Below are 15851 nucleotides of genomic sequence, written 5' to 3'. Positions count from 1 at the left end.
ATGCTTTATAGAAAAATCTATGTTTCTAAGAAATTTCTTCAGAAAGTGTCAGTTCAAAGAACTTTTTTTTTCCCTTCAGAATTCCACTTTCATCATTTCTTTTCCATATAGTGTCCCCAAATCCCATTATTGGTAACATGGGCCAGGATCCAGCTATCTGCTCCATTAATTCTGAACACCTTAAAGGTGTTTTCCATTTTCTTTGTGGGGACAAATGTGGAGAACCTTACAACTGAAAACAGTGGAGAGGAAGGAGACATACAAAAGGCATTTGTTCTAATGGCATGTAAGAGCCAATCTGAGGTAGTGGTTAAGGCACCAGGCTACAAATCAGACTGTGAGTTCTAGTCCCACCTTAGGCACAAAGCCAGCTGGGTAACCTTGGGCCAGTCATTCTCTCTCAGCCCTAGGAAGCAAGCAATGGCAAACCACTTCCAAAAAACCTTGCCCAGAAAACTGCAGGGACTAGTTCAGGCAGTCAACAGGAGTCAGTGCTGACTCAAAGACACTAATACATACATACATACACACATATATACATACATATCATTGGGGATCAGATGTCAAAAATCCCACAAACACTGTAGCTAAATAGAATGAGGCATTTGGATCCCAGTTTTGGATTCCTGATTGAGTTTATGTCTGTTACATTATGGGAAGATCCCTGTTTACCAGCCCAGAGGAACCACATTTTGATTCTGTCTCAGCAGGATACTTCCAGGAGATGCAGACTTTCTTTGAAAATTCCTCCTCACTTTCCTCTCAATAAACGTATACAATAATATATTGCTTTTGAGCATGGTGGTTCTGTTTAGACAGCGGGGCTAATGTAAAGGTAAATGACTTACCTTTGAATTTATTTAATCCCTCCTGAAAGTATTGCAAGCTAGTATGTTGTGTGAAGAGATACTAATTGCTGCTGAACAAATTTAGTGCAATTGTGAGTCATGGAGAAGGAAAAAAAAAAATTTTCGCTGGGAATTTTATGAAATTTCTTAGGTTCTCCAAACCAACAAGCCATGTTTCTGTTCTGTTTTGTTTTGTTTTCCCCTTGGGAGAAGTTGCTTGATTTCTATGATAGGTTTTTACATCTTGCCCTACTGTATCCTTCCAAAGAAGGGGTGACCTGTATCCTACTTTAGTGTCCTAACTGGCTTGTCATATTTAATCTTTGCTAGTGAGGAAACTCTTATTTTTGTTGCTCCTAACAAACCATGGATTCCTTGAGTCTTCACTCAGCACTTTGAAGAGGGAGAGTGAGACCCCTCAATTCATCTCACTTGTCATCGTTTATCTTTTATCGATTTTATTGTAATTTGTTTGATTGTTGTGAGCCACCCAGAATTGTTGAGAGTCAGGCAGCATACAAGCTTAATGAATTATTATTGTTACTATTATTGATAAGTCATGTGCGTAAAGGTTACATAGGTCACAGTAATCCATCTGGTGGTTCATACAAGACAGTAGCTTTAGTTTGGCTGACACTCCATCATAGTGTTACCCCATGTTGAAAAAGATGGTCCTGAATCAATGTAGCCTTCTTTTTAGAAGAAAGATATGTATCTAGCATGTGTTTTTGGTTTTTATGTAAAAATAAGATGGAGTCTTGTAGCATCTTTTCTGACAAATTTTGTTAAAAGACGTAAGTCTTTTAATATAACGTAGGGTTTGAAAAGAGGATAAAGGGGGAAGAAAGGGTAGTTATGGAGATACAGGGTACATATGAGACAGAGTACCTTATCAATTAGCATTTGTAATGTTAAAAACACATTGTTTTGGCTAAGACCTTCTGACCCAGACTGAAACCTTTTGATGTCTGTAAATTCAGCAATCTCTTGGTCAATTTTGCTTTCTTTCTTCCAAAACAGCTATTTTGAAATCTGCAGTGGAGTGTTGTGGGAGATTAAAATGTTGATCACAGATTTCAGAGTTGTCATTTGAAAGCTATGCCCCCTTGCATCATCCCCTTTTCAGATCCTGCATCAGTTTAACCTCTCCACGCATCTGTTGAAGAGAGATACATCTCACAAAGGCTTCTCCTTTTAATAAAATTTGTTAGTTGGAGAAAGTGTTACCAGACTCCTGATTTGTGGCTACCATAGACTAACATGGCTTTTCGCCTACGACGTTTTGTTAATGGTCATGGGTATGATGTTTATCATTAAAGAATTTTATCTCACTGTGTTTTCTATCAGTGTAGTTTTGGGAATAAACTTTATTATGGATTTTGATTGCTGAATTGTTGGCCAAAATTATGTCTAAAATGCATTTTTAAGTCCTAGTTTACGTGTAGTGTTCCAAAAAGATATCTGCTTTGTTCCAGCATATTTAAAGGTTACCCATTCTACATTATTTTTCTTAGCTTTACAAAGAATTAAGTATTAAGTCTGATATTGTGTTGTTAGACTTTCTGACTAGATAATATACACAATTTTTGATGGATTCCTTGCTAAACTTCTGCTTATTTCATAATGATTTGAATTTTTTAATTTAAAACATAACTGATCAGATTTTTTAATGTTTAAGTGCTTTTCACCATAATTTTAAATAAGCAGCTGTGCCATCTCTGTGAGATTTAAACTGTAAGGTTTGTTAAAAATTGTATTAGTTAGATTTATCTTCTGCTTTTATATCAAGAGCTCAAGGTGGCATACAATAGTGTTCCATCTTCCCTTTTTTTTTTCACAACAACCTTATAAGGGTAGGTTGGGCTTGAGGGATTGATGGGCTGGCCTAAAATCACCCAGTAAAAGCTGCTGGGCCTGAGGATCAATTTGAACCTGAATCTCGCTGGTGCTGGTTCAACCACTACCCCAAACTGGGTCTCCAGGGTTAAGAGTGGTGCATCTTAAAGAGCTAGAACTCAGGGATAATATATGTTACATAAATCTAAGTATTAGGGCGATTATAGCATTCAGAGTTTAAGAACTGATGAAACTTGGTTTGTTACATACAGTTGTGTGCTATTTGCTGTTATCATTTTTTATGTGTCTGCAGTAGATTTGAAAAATCCAAGCCTCTTCAATGTTTATAGGCTTCCATCTTTGCTCACAAAATGTTCATCGTTCAGATGGATAGCTGTGCAGGCTTGATAGGGTGTGCACAAATCAAGGGACCCAGGAAAATGAGTGGGTTTTGTGTGTGTGTGTTTTTGCTTCTTTCAGCTCCCCTGGTCATGCTAGAATTCAGTATCAGTTGAAACTAGGGAACTGACTTCTAGTTTACACAAATTAATTTTCTGGGAAGTTGTTTCAATAAAATTTGTCAAAATGCTGATTTGGTCTTTTTCTGCAATCATAAAGGCCTTTTCAGTAGTGGCTGTCAGATGTGTTGTAGATTCTCCCTTTTGTAGCTGTTATGAAGATCCTATAGACAATTTGATTTTATCAAGGGTTGTGTTAATTTTATTTCTGGCCTATTTCTGTTTACCTAATGTTTTTATGCTCTGTTGTCCATGGTATTATGATATTGGCTTCTGTATTTCTATTTTAAGATGTTTCGTGAGGACTGGCCATAAAAGGTAGAAATAAATAAAATAATGCTTAATGGAAGTTATTTTAGAGATGTTTTTATTTTATAAAAAGTAGTGAAGCTTTGAGATGCACAAAATCATGTATGCTTAATGCTTTATGAAGCATCTGAAAATAGTGTTAACAGGTCTTTGAAGTATATGGTAGATGAAATATTGGTAAAAATGTGGAGGGAGCCTTTAAAAAACCATAGATTCTCTTCCTATGTTGGTTCTCTGGAACTTTCCATACTAGTTTCTAGGATTTCCCAAAATTCTGGGGCAGATTCTCTGTCAGAAGCTCCATGGAAGTGAATAAAAATGGTTTCTCTTGCCGTTCTATCAGCTGTTGTAAAGAGATGGATGCTTTGAGATGCATTCCAAATATTTGGAAAAATGGGAGAAGGGAATGTTATCTTGGCCACTTTTTCCTCCTGAAAGGAAGGCAAAGTATAAATAAACACCCCACTACATGAAGTGCCACAGTTAAATTTGCCCTATTCTAAAAAGGAATCCATTAAAACTGAACCCAGAATTTGGGCTTATTAAGGATAGCACACTTTCTTTCAACAGTTATAGCAGAGAACATGAAATGCATTTTTTCAGGGGTGTGTGTATCCCCTTTCCAAACTCCTATATATTTATCTCTGTCTGTGGGGACTGCAAAATATTCCTGGGCAGATCTGGACCCACACCTTGCACATATTTATTAATTCATTTTATTATATAGTTTAAATTACTCTGGGCAGCTTACAATTGAAAAAGTAAGAAAAATACCAAAAAAAAAAAAAAAGCCATGAGTAGCCCATAAACAAACCAAAAAACCATCCAACATCAACAAGGGCTCAACCATCACCCTACCCCAAAGCCTGGGAATTCAAAGCCACATTTTAATAGCTTCCTGAACATCATCAGGGCGAGAGCCATCCAGATCTAATGGGGGTATATCATCCCAGAGGGCAGGCTTCCAGGTTCCCACTAGATGACACTGCTTAATTAATGGGACCCGAAGCACACCAACTCTGTCTCCTGGAATGTCCTGAAACAGGTGGTCCCTCAGAAGACCAGGCCCAATATTTAATTAATTAATTTTTATCCCGCCTTTATTATTTTTATAAATAACTCAAGGCGGCGAACATACCTAATACTCCTCCCTCCTCCTATTTTCCCCACAACAACAACCCTGTGTCACATTGCCTGTTCGTTGTTTTTCTTCCCTACTTTTCCTGTGATACCAATCAGTAAGGGGGTTTGGGGAGGGAATAGTTGTCATGAATGAGAATGGCGAGCAGGGGGCTCCCATCCAGGCTGTAAAGCGCATGCGTAGTACTGAGGAATTAGGTGGCCATTCAAAGAGACACAGATCGGGCCCGCCTTAGTCTTTGGGGTTTATATGTCTGGGTTTTCCCATGCTTCTTCAGTTTGTTAGGATTGATGTCCTAACAGCCAGGAACCACGCTGAGACAAGGAATAGATCTCTAGTGTTTATTTACTGCTACATAACAGAGAATCCTAACAAACTGAAGAAGCGTGGGAAAACCCAGACATATAAACCCCAAAGACTAAGGCGGGCCCGATCTGTGTCTCTTTGAATGGCCACCTAATTCCTCAGTACTACGCATGCGCTTTACAGCCTGGATGGGAGCCCCCTGCTCGCCATCCTCACTCATGACAATAGTTGTATGCTCAGCCATGGATATTTTCTGCGTGTGCTTAATTGATCGGGTAGCAGATTTGATCCCAAAGCCTTGTGAGTTGGATGGCTGTGTATATTGTAGGAGAACATGTTCAATCTTATTTCCCCATGCTTGGGCACTTGTCTTCAGGTCTTTATCCAGATTTAGCCACGTTCTAGTAATCATTTGTAAGAAACTCTAAGAGTCTCACTCAATAAAAATGAGCACAACTGAGAAGACAGTTGTGTTCCAAGCAGGAAAAGTAGCATATTTATGGACCCTCAACATGATACGAAACTCACACTTTCCAGACCTTTTTTCTCCTCTTACCACATTCTCTACATGCACTGCTTTGGCTGTTGAGGAAAGAGGATGGGAGGAAGTAGAAGACCCCAAATTGGGTTCCAATAAGAAGCTTTGGCCTAGTCTTGTTCACAACCTAGGACCCTCTAAATGGTCTGTACTCCATCCTGAAGCTCTGACCTGATCTCATGTTTGATGGAGCTTGTAGGTGTTGTAATCCAACACATTTGAAAGGAAGTAGGTTGCCTACTTCAGTTGTCTGGCTTTAAATCCTCAGTCAGGAAGTAGATTAAAGAATTGTTCTAGCAAGTTAGACAATGTTTCCACTTTGATAGGATTTAATCTCTGGGAAGAGGCTTCTCTATGCTTGTGTATTCTTCCTTCTCAATTAATAGTGTTATGTATGCTATTCTTACATATCTGCTATTCATATTTGGTCATTAAGGTAATACAAGATAGTGTGATTTCGTTTCAGGCTCTACCTTCTCAAGAAGAACCCAGGGATCTTAATTCAATTTATTAAAGATTTAATCTTGTAGATTGGCTCCCCCCCCCCAACTTCATTGGGAATTTTAACAATCTAATTATGTCTAGAATTTCATCTTAATTCCTTTGCTTCAAGGAGTGGTGGGAAAGCTGAGACTTCAGTAAGGGTAACAACAGTAAAATAAACAATTAAGGCATCTGTTCCTGTGCCAGATGTTTTGAAGGCCTAAATTAATAGCATCTCATAACTCATTTAGTAGGTACTTTCATTGTCAGTCTTCCAAATTGCTGTTCCAATATGTTTTATGTTACACATGTATAAGTAGCACTTAAAGATCCATTTCTATGATAATTCAAAGGGCATCCTATATTGTAGTTGTTTTTGTTGTTATGTTGGGTTTATAATTTAATTAGATTTATATCCCACTTTTCCTGCAGGAGCTCAGGGCTGTGTATACAATGATACCCACACCCACCCCAGAAGTTCCTGTCTTTTCTGTATTTTCATACATATACTTTATAAATACCTTTCATCACGCTAAAAGAAATTATCTGTTTTAGCCTACAAATGTGACCCTTGTCTCTGGTTTGGCTATTTATGGAAATTCTCTTTGCAGTCTAGTCCTCAAAGCATCAAGAATATGGAAACGAATGTTTATAAAAAGGGGTAAAAGTTGATCATCTGATCTTGTTTGAGGAAACTAGCATTTGGGCTATTACTCCAGAAAAGCATATGGACTGTTTTAAGGGTATGGGTGTATCTGAGTTTTGTCATGCTTTCCACTCCTCTGTGACTGTAGATTTCATTTATGTATTCTAAAATATTAGTTGTCAGTTTGAACTTGAGAGATTTGAACAATTCTTCTATTTTTCAGTTTGCTTGTTCCGTAGTTTGCATGGGCTGCATTGAAAAAAATGCATAGATTTGAGAGTTATATTTTTAATCACTTGCAGCTGCTTTTTCAAGAGAAAACTTGGCATTTCACACCCAACTACAACTTATGTTGGCAGGATGAATGGAGACATATTTGCTAAGTTTAGCATCTTGCATGATCAGTGGGCTGACCAATAGATCCCCCCCCATGTGTAAATATATGTAAACATATGCCTAATAGCTCAGTTTCTTTGCTTTCACCTCCCAGTTCCCACATGGCCCAGCCATTATTTGCCTCCTGTAAACTTGTACGGTCATGATTCTCCTTCAAGAACCCTACAGGCAAGATGCTGGCATCCAGGGGAGTAAATGTAGCAATAAATTTACTACCACATCAGTACATCTTCTTTTGCCATCTTTCAGTATCATTGAATGCCCAATGTGTCAGTCCTAACCATCCTTGTCAGTAGGGACAGAAAAATTCATAGATACTTAAATTACATGGGCAATAGGGACAGGAAGTAGGACTTGAGAAATATGTCAAACCAGATTATGTGGAATAAATAGTTTTATTTTAAAAGTTCCATGCTTAATCAATACAGTACTTGCAGGTAATGGAGAGGAAAACCTTGTATCTTGTAACATTTGAAGGGTAAACTAGTTGCATGCAGCAAGAGACTCAGACTTCATTGGATATTTATGTGCTGATTTTTAAATGATACAATTCTAAAAAAGGTGAGAATAAATTTGAAGGCAGAACATAATTTTTTTAAACTTTTATCATACATAATATAATTAAGTAACGTGTGTTTGAGTTAGAAACTAACAAGACTGTTCCATAATTACATACGGTTTTTCTTTAACTCTGTACATATAAAGTTAATTTATTGGTCAGGATCCTTTCTTTGGCTTCTAGAAAATCCTCCACTTTTTTTTTTTTTTTTTTTACTTCTTTGCTGATTTGCTCAATTTTAAGCTTGACTAGAGAGTGAGCTTTATTGGTTGAAACTGTCTTTAGGTTGTCTATGGATTCTTGACACAGGTTTGTGTGGAAGATTTGAAGTGTAAACTTAACAATGGCCAGAAACACAGGGGCTCTTTCCAAACTGAGATTTGATCAAAATGATGAGATGTATGTGGTGAAGTTGTGACACAAATTCTACTCTTGCTCCCCATGACTGATGCAAGTAAACTGATGCTTGCAAGCTCAGTTTTGTGTTAATTGTTAAATGTCTATACCATTATACCTCACAACCCTTGATGGCATGTCATGATGCATCTTTCATCACTCCCCTACCCACTCCCAGCAGATGTAATCAGAATCTGCTTGTAGTTATGCCAATGGATTCAGGAAAGCTTCCGCTTATGACGGGAAAAGCTTTTTCGAAGAATATGGCAAGTAATTCAGCTTTTTTTTTTTTTTTGGCTCTCAATTTGAGATTTAGATTTTACCAGAGCTTGCCTTATTCTCATTAAAAAAAAAAAATCCATCCTGACTTTTAGATCTCACTGCAATTAGCCTCAGAGCAACTTCTTGGGCTTTGGGCTTTGGGCTTTTCAAAATGGCATTGTTTTATGAAACTGGTGCTATATTTGCAATGCTGTATTCACAATTCATCTAAAGCATCCAGCTAACTAGCTGCCTGTAAGTTGCAAATCTCCTAACATTTTTTTTCCCTGTGGCTGCAGCATTTCAACCAGTACCCTATGGAGTTGAAAAGTCTGGCACGCAGAATGATTCTTCCCTTTCCTTTTCAGCCTGATGCTGATACCTACCTTTTAAAAAATATTTTCCTAAAGTAAATCCTGAACTTTTGAGAAGTGACCCCAAATCTGCATTACTTCCATTGTGGTTTCTCTCCCTCAGTGTTTCATCAGTTCTAGGTGAACTCCTGTATTAAATTACTATGGATGTATATATCTCAGTGCTATCCCAGGGTGCTGTTTTAAATATATTTTGGTTTAGTTGGCTATTTTAGTGTTAAAGAGTTGTTCGCTGTGCTGCTGTTAAGTTCCAAGTTAATTTTACTAGATTGTTCTAGAATCACTGTATTTTTGTTTTGTTTTATACTGTGCATTGGTAAAGGAATGTAGTAATAATAATAAAGGCTAAACCACAAAGTCTGATCAAGGATCACATTCATCAAGTTTGGTATGCCATGTGAATGCATTCATTAGTCTTTGCCTGAATTGGTTAAGTGTGTTGTGTGAACATGGTCTTTGAGTAGCTGGTTGATAGTTGGCACAGGATCTTCCACCAACCAGCTTCTTTGTTGAGATACTCATAGGACATAAATCAGGAGGAGTCTGGTAGTGCCTTTTCAGTCTAATAAATTCTTTTAAAAAGGATATGTTTTTGTGAGGTACAGCTCATTTCATCAGATGCAATAGGACATAGGTTCCTGATAAGCAAATTTTCAGGTAGCTAATTCTATTTCTCATTTTATTTAAAAGCCAGCTAACCATATCTGAATGTTTTCTTGCCAGAGTTGATTTAGTTATTTTGCTGGCCACATTCTCATGCTGGACTGTTTAATACAGCCAGTGGTTTTCATACAGGTCAAAAGACCTCAACCTGGATTCTCATGAGACCAGGTTAAGAATTATTAATCACATGAATGGTATAATTCTATCTGTGATATATAGCAATAAGGATCTTGCACCCTGTCCTCCTTTGTAGGATTGAGGGTAAAACATTATTGTCATAGTCTAACTTGAACAACTGCAGGAAGACTACTAAACAGTAGGTCTCCATAAGAGCTTGTGAGATTAAAAGGTGAGATGGATGCCTATTATCTGTGTAATTTTATATTGGTGCAAAAGAAAAAGGCTGCTTCACATACACACACCCCAAAAATGTGTCAGGTATCTTGCTTGCTCTTGTTTTCTTTTTCCAGCGGGTGTTTACTATAAATGCATACAGCTTTTCACATAATAATGCTACAGAGTTAATTCCTGTTTCTTTTCTCTGATGTCTGTTCTCTATTAAAAACTTCTCCTCCTTTAATTTCTAAGAAATAAATTAGTCCAAATCATTGATTTTTGGGTCATTTCATTTTTAAACTTGGAAAACTATTTTGGAAAATAGAACTCTCTTGGCATATTTAGCAGACACATTCAGACGTGGTACCTTAAATTTGCTAAGTTGCTTTCATAAGGGAGATTGCAATTAAGTGAATTGTCTTCACTTTGGGATATTAGATTTGGCTTTGTTTGATACTGAATGTAGATGAAGAGTCTACGTTGGTGAAGATGGAAATATGTGCCCATTGTTAGTATTGCAAATCCTTTTTGCTTAGATGCACACTAAGATCATCTGAGATTAATTGCTTTGGCCAAACCTGTGTATGCAAAAAAAACCTTAAGTTGTTAAAGTATTACTTAAAAGAGGTCTGGAAATGATTAGAACACCTTCAATTTGTCTGGATTGTATTCCTTCTACAGTAACCATTTATTTTTTCTACATCTGAGAAATTCTGTGACTTATTTTTCTATGAAGGCATGCTATCTGTAGAGCTTAGTTCTAAGGTTTTCTGTTAATTATTTTTCATTGGAGCCAAAAAGGATACTACAGCATTTTCCCCCTGCCTATGGTCAAATTTTACTGAAGTTACAGAAGGAAAAATGCCAACTGTCTGATTTAAGAATAAATGGTAAGATTGGCTACAGCCTGCAGCTTGCAGGGGGGAAATTTGAAACTGTTATTTCTGTTTTAAGAAGACATAGTTTATCAATTGTGTCCGAATCTGACCAAATTGTTCTTAATTTTAATATATCACATGTTGAGGGGTTAAAAGTTGACTTTTTAAAAATAACATCGACTTTTTTTTTAACCAAGTATGGCGTATCCTTATAAGGGCCATATTGATTTCTGTGCAGACCTGAAAAACATGTGTACAGCACAGAGAAGGCCAAAATTAAATATGGAAGTGCCCCAAGCAACGTTGTACCTTTCTCCTCCTTTCCTACCTCTCTTTGCGTTGCATTTCTTCTCTCCACCCTGAGAAGGGGATCTGAAAATGGCAAAAATAATTGAAGCATTGAGTTGGCCCTTGAGGTTTTTTGCACTGCAGAAGGAGCCCAGCTTGGCATAAAGACGACATGTTAGATGGGGAGGATTCTTCTTGCCAAGCCTAGCCTGTGGGTAACTTCACAGTTTTCCTAATGGATAGTTAAGACTAATTATAGTGGAGGGTTTGGATAAAATTAAAAATGGAAGGTAGCTCTTCCAAATTTTTGCATTACTGACAGAGGAAGAGACCTAACAGACTCTGGTGTCAAGATGGGGGTACAGTGAAGAGGAAAAGAGCATTGCTAGCTGTCTTAATTAGTATGTTCTAATGCAGATTACATTTGCTAGCAAGGCAGTAACTGGGATAAAGAACATACCTTATTCAAGAAATACAGGGTCTCTTGATAAACATTTAGTTGGCCTCAGTATTTTGTATTGTAAGAAATATATTTTCAGAAATGATTAAATATCTCATGTTTATTCTAAAAGTAGCAAATTTCCGATCAGTTACATGTACGTAAGGCTCAATTATTCTTAGTGTAGTGAGTGGCAAACCCCAATTCACTCAGGCCCATCCGCCCCGCATATTCACTTAGTCTTGCACGGTCTTGGCTGCGTGTGGGTCAGGCAGGCAAGCCTGCAGTGAGATATACAATGCACGTATCCCAGGTGTCTGAACAGACAGGCAGGAGGGCTCATTGACTGCAAAATCCAAGTCTTGGAAGGGTGGAAGAAAGAAAGATTGCTAGTAGAAGTAGACAAAATGGAGACTAGAAACATCCACATGGTCTTGGTGAGCTAGTTTCCAGGAGAGACAGAAAGCTAAACAAGGATCAAGCCAGAGTAAAGCTAATTTCCTCTGGGATTGGATGTGAGGCTAAATTGAAGCCAAGAAAATCTTTGGAGAGCAGGAAGATGCAGAGACTCTTAAAGAAATAGAGGGGATTGTCTAGGTCCTGTAGTAAAGATAAATCTGTAGTGTCAATGGGAGGTAAGGGGAAGTGCTCTTCAAACATTAATTGAAAGCTGCAGACTCTGGGAGTCAAGGATTAGTCAGGACTAGGTAGCTGGTGAAATAAACTGGGAGAATTCCTTCCTCTCTGAGATGAAATTGAGGTTGTAGGCAAGGATTTGCAGTCTGATTCCTTTGTTTAAGAGTATGCTGATCTACATAGTCTCTGATCCTTTGAATCGTATCACTTCAAGAAATTTGCCTCTGGTTTTGTATTAGAAGTTCTGTCATCTTTGTGCTAACCCAAACGTTTTGTGACATCTGATGTTCTCTGAACCTCAGATCCCATGCCTCTGGATCTGTGCCCTATCTCCCCTTAGGAAACTGATGTTTGAAGCATTGTGATCATACCAGGGCTTAATGCCATACAGTGTTCCATTCAATGATAATTCTCTTGGTATTTGACTATCTAAAACTAAAAGGAAGTTTTCCTTTTCCTTCTTTTTACCACATTGATTTATAAAACACAGATAGTTCTTCTGTATCAGCTCTTCTTTTAAAAAGAGACAAGGCAGATGTTCATCAGCCAAAAGTCTCCAAGGTGTTTGGGCCAGGAGGTGACAGGTAACACAACAGAGTCTGTATTATTATTATTGTCATTGTCGTCATTATCATTATGCCCAGCTCATCAGCAAATAAGTTGCTCAGGCTGCGAATGTCCAGTTTCTCTGAAACTGGTATTAAGGAGGAAGAATCATGGCAAGGCGTAGGAAGTACTACAGAGTCACTCATTTGTGAAATGGGCAGCCATATAAATTTGACAAATAAAATAAACAGTACGTTACCATGATGTTCCAAGCATGGTGGGAAGACAGGACCCAAAGGACATAGTTAAAGTCCCTCCTGACTATTTGCATCTCTCCTTCACTGTAACACTAGAGTGGGTTTAAGTGTAACTGACAATATGATTACATTTCAAGGACACTCTTGTGTGTCACAAGTCCTATTGAAAACCCATATTTTCAACTGGAATGTTTCATACATAAGATTTTTGAGTAACCCTTTCATGACTAAGTAAAAAGAAGCATATACAGATTGCAGTGCTTTCTCACCATTAATCTTAATACCCTTTTTTCCTTTCTCTCTTCACGTTGTTACTGATTTATTATTCTTTCTGTTCTTCTGTCTCCAACCTTGTAACTATAGAAGGTTGGGTCCTCAGGAGAGACAATGCTCTGTTGCCTGTGTTATTCTATAACATGCTGTATCTGCGGATGTTCTTCATAATTATCATTACCTGCAGTAACTAAAATAAAGAATATTGCTTTTGGAACTAGCTATAAATACTCTACATCTTCTCTCACCTTGGGTTGCCATTCAGACATATGCTGTTAAAGAATGGCTGGAAATGGCTGGACTTTATTGGCTTTACTGTTTAAGTTTATGATTCCCAGAATTTATTGCTATTAAATAGAGTGATTTTGGCTGTGTCTCCTGATGCCTGGTAGAATTTAACATGCACTTTTAAAACTCTTATATGATGTTGATTCATCCAGCCAAAATAGTAACGCTAATACACATTGTGGCATAATTTTCATGGAATAAGACCCATTCCAATGATGATATGGAAATATGATCCCGGGTTGACAAATATACATAGGAAAAGAGTTGGAGCTACAACAGCTTGTTGTTGTTTATTCGTTTAGTCGCTTCTGACTCTTCGTGACTTCATGGACCAGCCCACGCCAGAGCTTCCTGTCGGTCATCAACGCCCCCAGCTCCCCCAGGGACGAGTCCGTCACCTCTAGAATATCATCCATCCACCTTGTCCTTGGTTGGCCCCTCTTCCTTTTGCCCTCCACTCTCCCTAGCATCAGCATCTTCTCCAGGGTGCCCTGTCTTCTCATTATGTGGCCAAAGTATTTCAGTTTTGCCTTTAATATCATTCCCTCAAGTGAGCAGTCTGGCTTTATTTCCTGGAGGATGGACTGGTTTGATCTTCTTGCAGTCCAAGGCACTCTCAGAATTTTCCTCCAACATCATAGCTCCAAAGCATCGATCTTCCTTCTCTCAGCCTTCCTTATGGTCCAGCTCTCGCAGCCATATGTTACTACGGGGAACACCATTGCTTTAACTATGCGGACCTTTGTTGTCAGTGTGATGTCTCTGCTCTTAACTATTTTATCAAGATTTGTCATTGCTCTTCTCCCAAGGATTAAGCATCTTCTGATTTCCTGACTGCAGTCAGCATCTGCAGTAATCTTTGCACCTAGGAATACAAAGTCTTTCACTGCTTCTACATTTTCTCCCTCTATTTGCCAGTTATCAATCAAGCTGGTTGCCATCATCTTGGTTTTTTTGAGGTTTAGCTGCAAGCCAGCTTTTGCACTTTCTTCTTTCACCTTCATCATAAGGCTCCTCAGTTCCTCTTCGCTTTCAGCCATCAAAGTGGTATCATCTGCATATCTGAGACTGTTAATGTTTCTTCCAGCGATTTTAACTCCAGCCTTGGATTCCTCAAGCCCAGCATGTCGCATGATGTGTTCTGCGTGCAAGTTGAATAGGTAGGGTGAGAGTATACAGCCCTGCCGTACTCCTTTCCCAATCTTTAAACCAGTCTGTTCCGTGGTCTGTTCTTACTGTTGCTACTTGGTCATTTTACAGATTCTTCAGGAGGCAGACAAGATGACTTGGTATCCCCATACCGCTAAGAACTTGCCACAATTTGTTATGGTCCACACAGTTACAACAGCTACATTGGAGCAATAGGTAGCCATAGATATGTAGAGATAAGTAAGCAAATAGAAAAGGTTGTGGGTCCAGTTCCTGTCATCTCAGATACACCTCTCAGAAACTATGAAGTAATGCTTTGGGTTGAAAAAAAACTAAGCTCAAAACTGAACCAATGGATCGAGATAGTCTCTGTGGCATATTTTTGTGGAGCCATACTTTTGCAAGATAACACCAAATCATAGTTACGATGTTGGGCTGAAATTGGACAGTTTTGGGTTCAGCCCTCCACCTGATCATGGAGTAAATGGGGAGACTGTGGTCAAATCACTCTTTTAGCCTAAGCTATCCCAAAGGGGTGTAGCCAGAATAAAATGAGGAAAGCCATGTATGTACCCCACCATGAAGTGCTAGTGCAGGATATTATTTATGCTACCAGCATCTTACCTATACAGGTGATTTATCCTGGTTCCAGGACACTGGCACATTTGTACAGCACAGATGAGTGCTCTTCGACCTGTTCTCTATCCATATTTCATTTTTGTTGAAAGGCTACTTTTAAAGAATGAGTCTGGTTTCTTTGCATTATTATTTGCATTGTAAACTAGGTATGTTATAGACCTGATTGGAAAGAATGAATTGGAAGCTGTGGAGCTGCAGTTCCCAGATTGTGCGCTGCGGCAACCCAGAGTGCCACAGCAAAGTCTCAGGAGCTCCATGGGAAATTTTACTGTTAATAAACAGAATTGTCCTAACTGTCCCCAGGGCACCACAGCTCAGTTTGGGAACTGTTCGTGACACCATGAAAAAGTTACTGAGACACTAGGAGTGCTGTGAACAGATAACATTTGGGAACTTTGGCTAGAGCAGCCTTTCTCAACCTTTTGACCCTGGAGGAACACTTGAAATATTTTTCAGGCCTCGCAGAACCCCTGTACGTTCAGGCTCAAATATAGGCCAGAAGTTACAAAATTATTATGTTCATTTCCTGTGCAGGCGGGTATATATGCATTAACAGTGTTCTTAAACTGAAAATAAAGAATGAAACTTACCTCTTTAATGTGAAGTTGCCTGAGTTTGAAATATTTAAATAAATCGTGACCTCCCAGGGAACCCCTAGAGACCTCTCACGGAACTCTGGTTGAGAAACCCTGTGCTAGAGAGCTTGTATTGCAGTGTTCTTCCCATTTTCTTCTTAGACCTTGTTGCGGTGGGATGGGGTGGAATCCATAGTGGCTTCATTTTTGGGGAGAATAATTTTCACTGTCTCCATATACAACTTTTTCACCATAAATAAAACACAAATCCTT

At 38.5% G+C, this 15851-nt stretch overlaps 1 protein-coding gene across 2 annotated transcripts in view; it reads left to right on the top strand.

The window, feature by feature from the left end:
• GNAS (GNAS complex locus) overlaps positions 1–15851 on the top strand; it is a 198195-nt gene that overhangs the window by 75734 nt on the left and 106610 nt on the right. The gene's annotated exons all lie outside the window — the stretch shown is intronic.

This window comes from Candoia aspera, chromosome 3, assembly GCF_035149785.1.
Source record: "Candoia aspera isolate rCanAsp1 chromosome 3, rCanAsp1.hap2, whole genome shotgun sequence".
Lineage (NCBI taxonomy): Eukaryota > Metazoa > Chordata > Lepidosauria > Squamata > Boidae > Candoia > Candoia aspera.
This window is presented reverse-complemented; position numbering and strand designations above follow the sequence as displayed.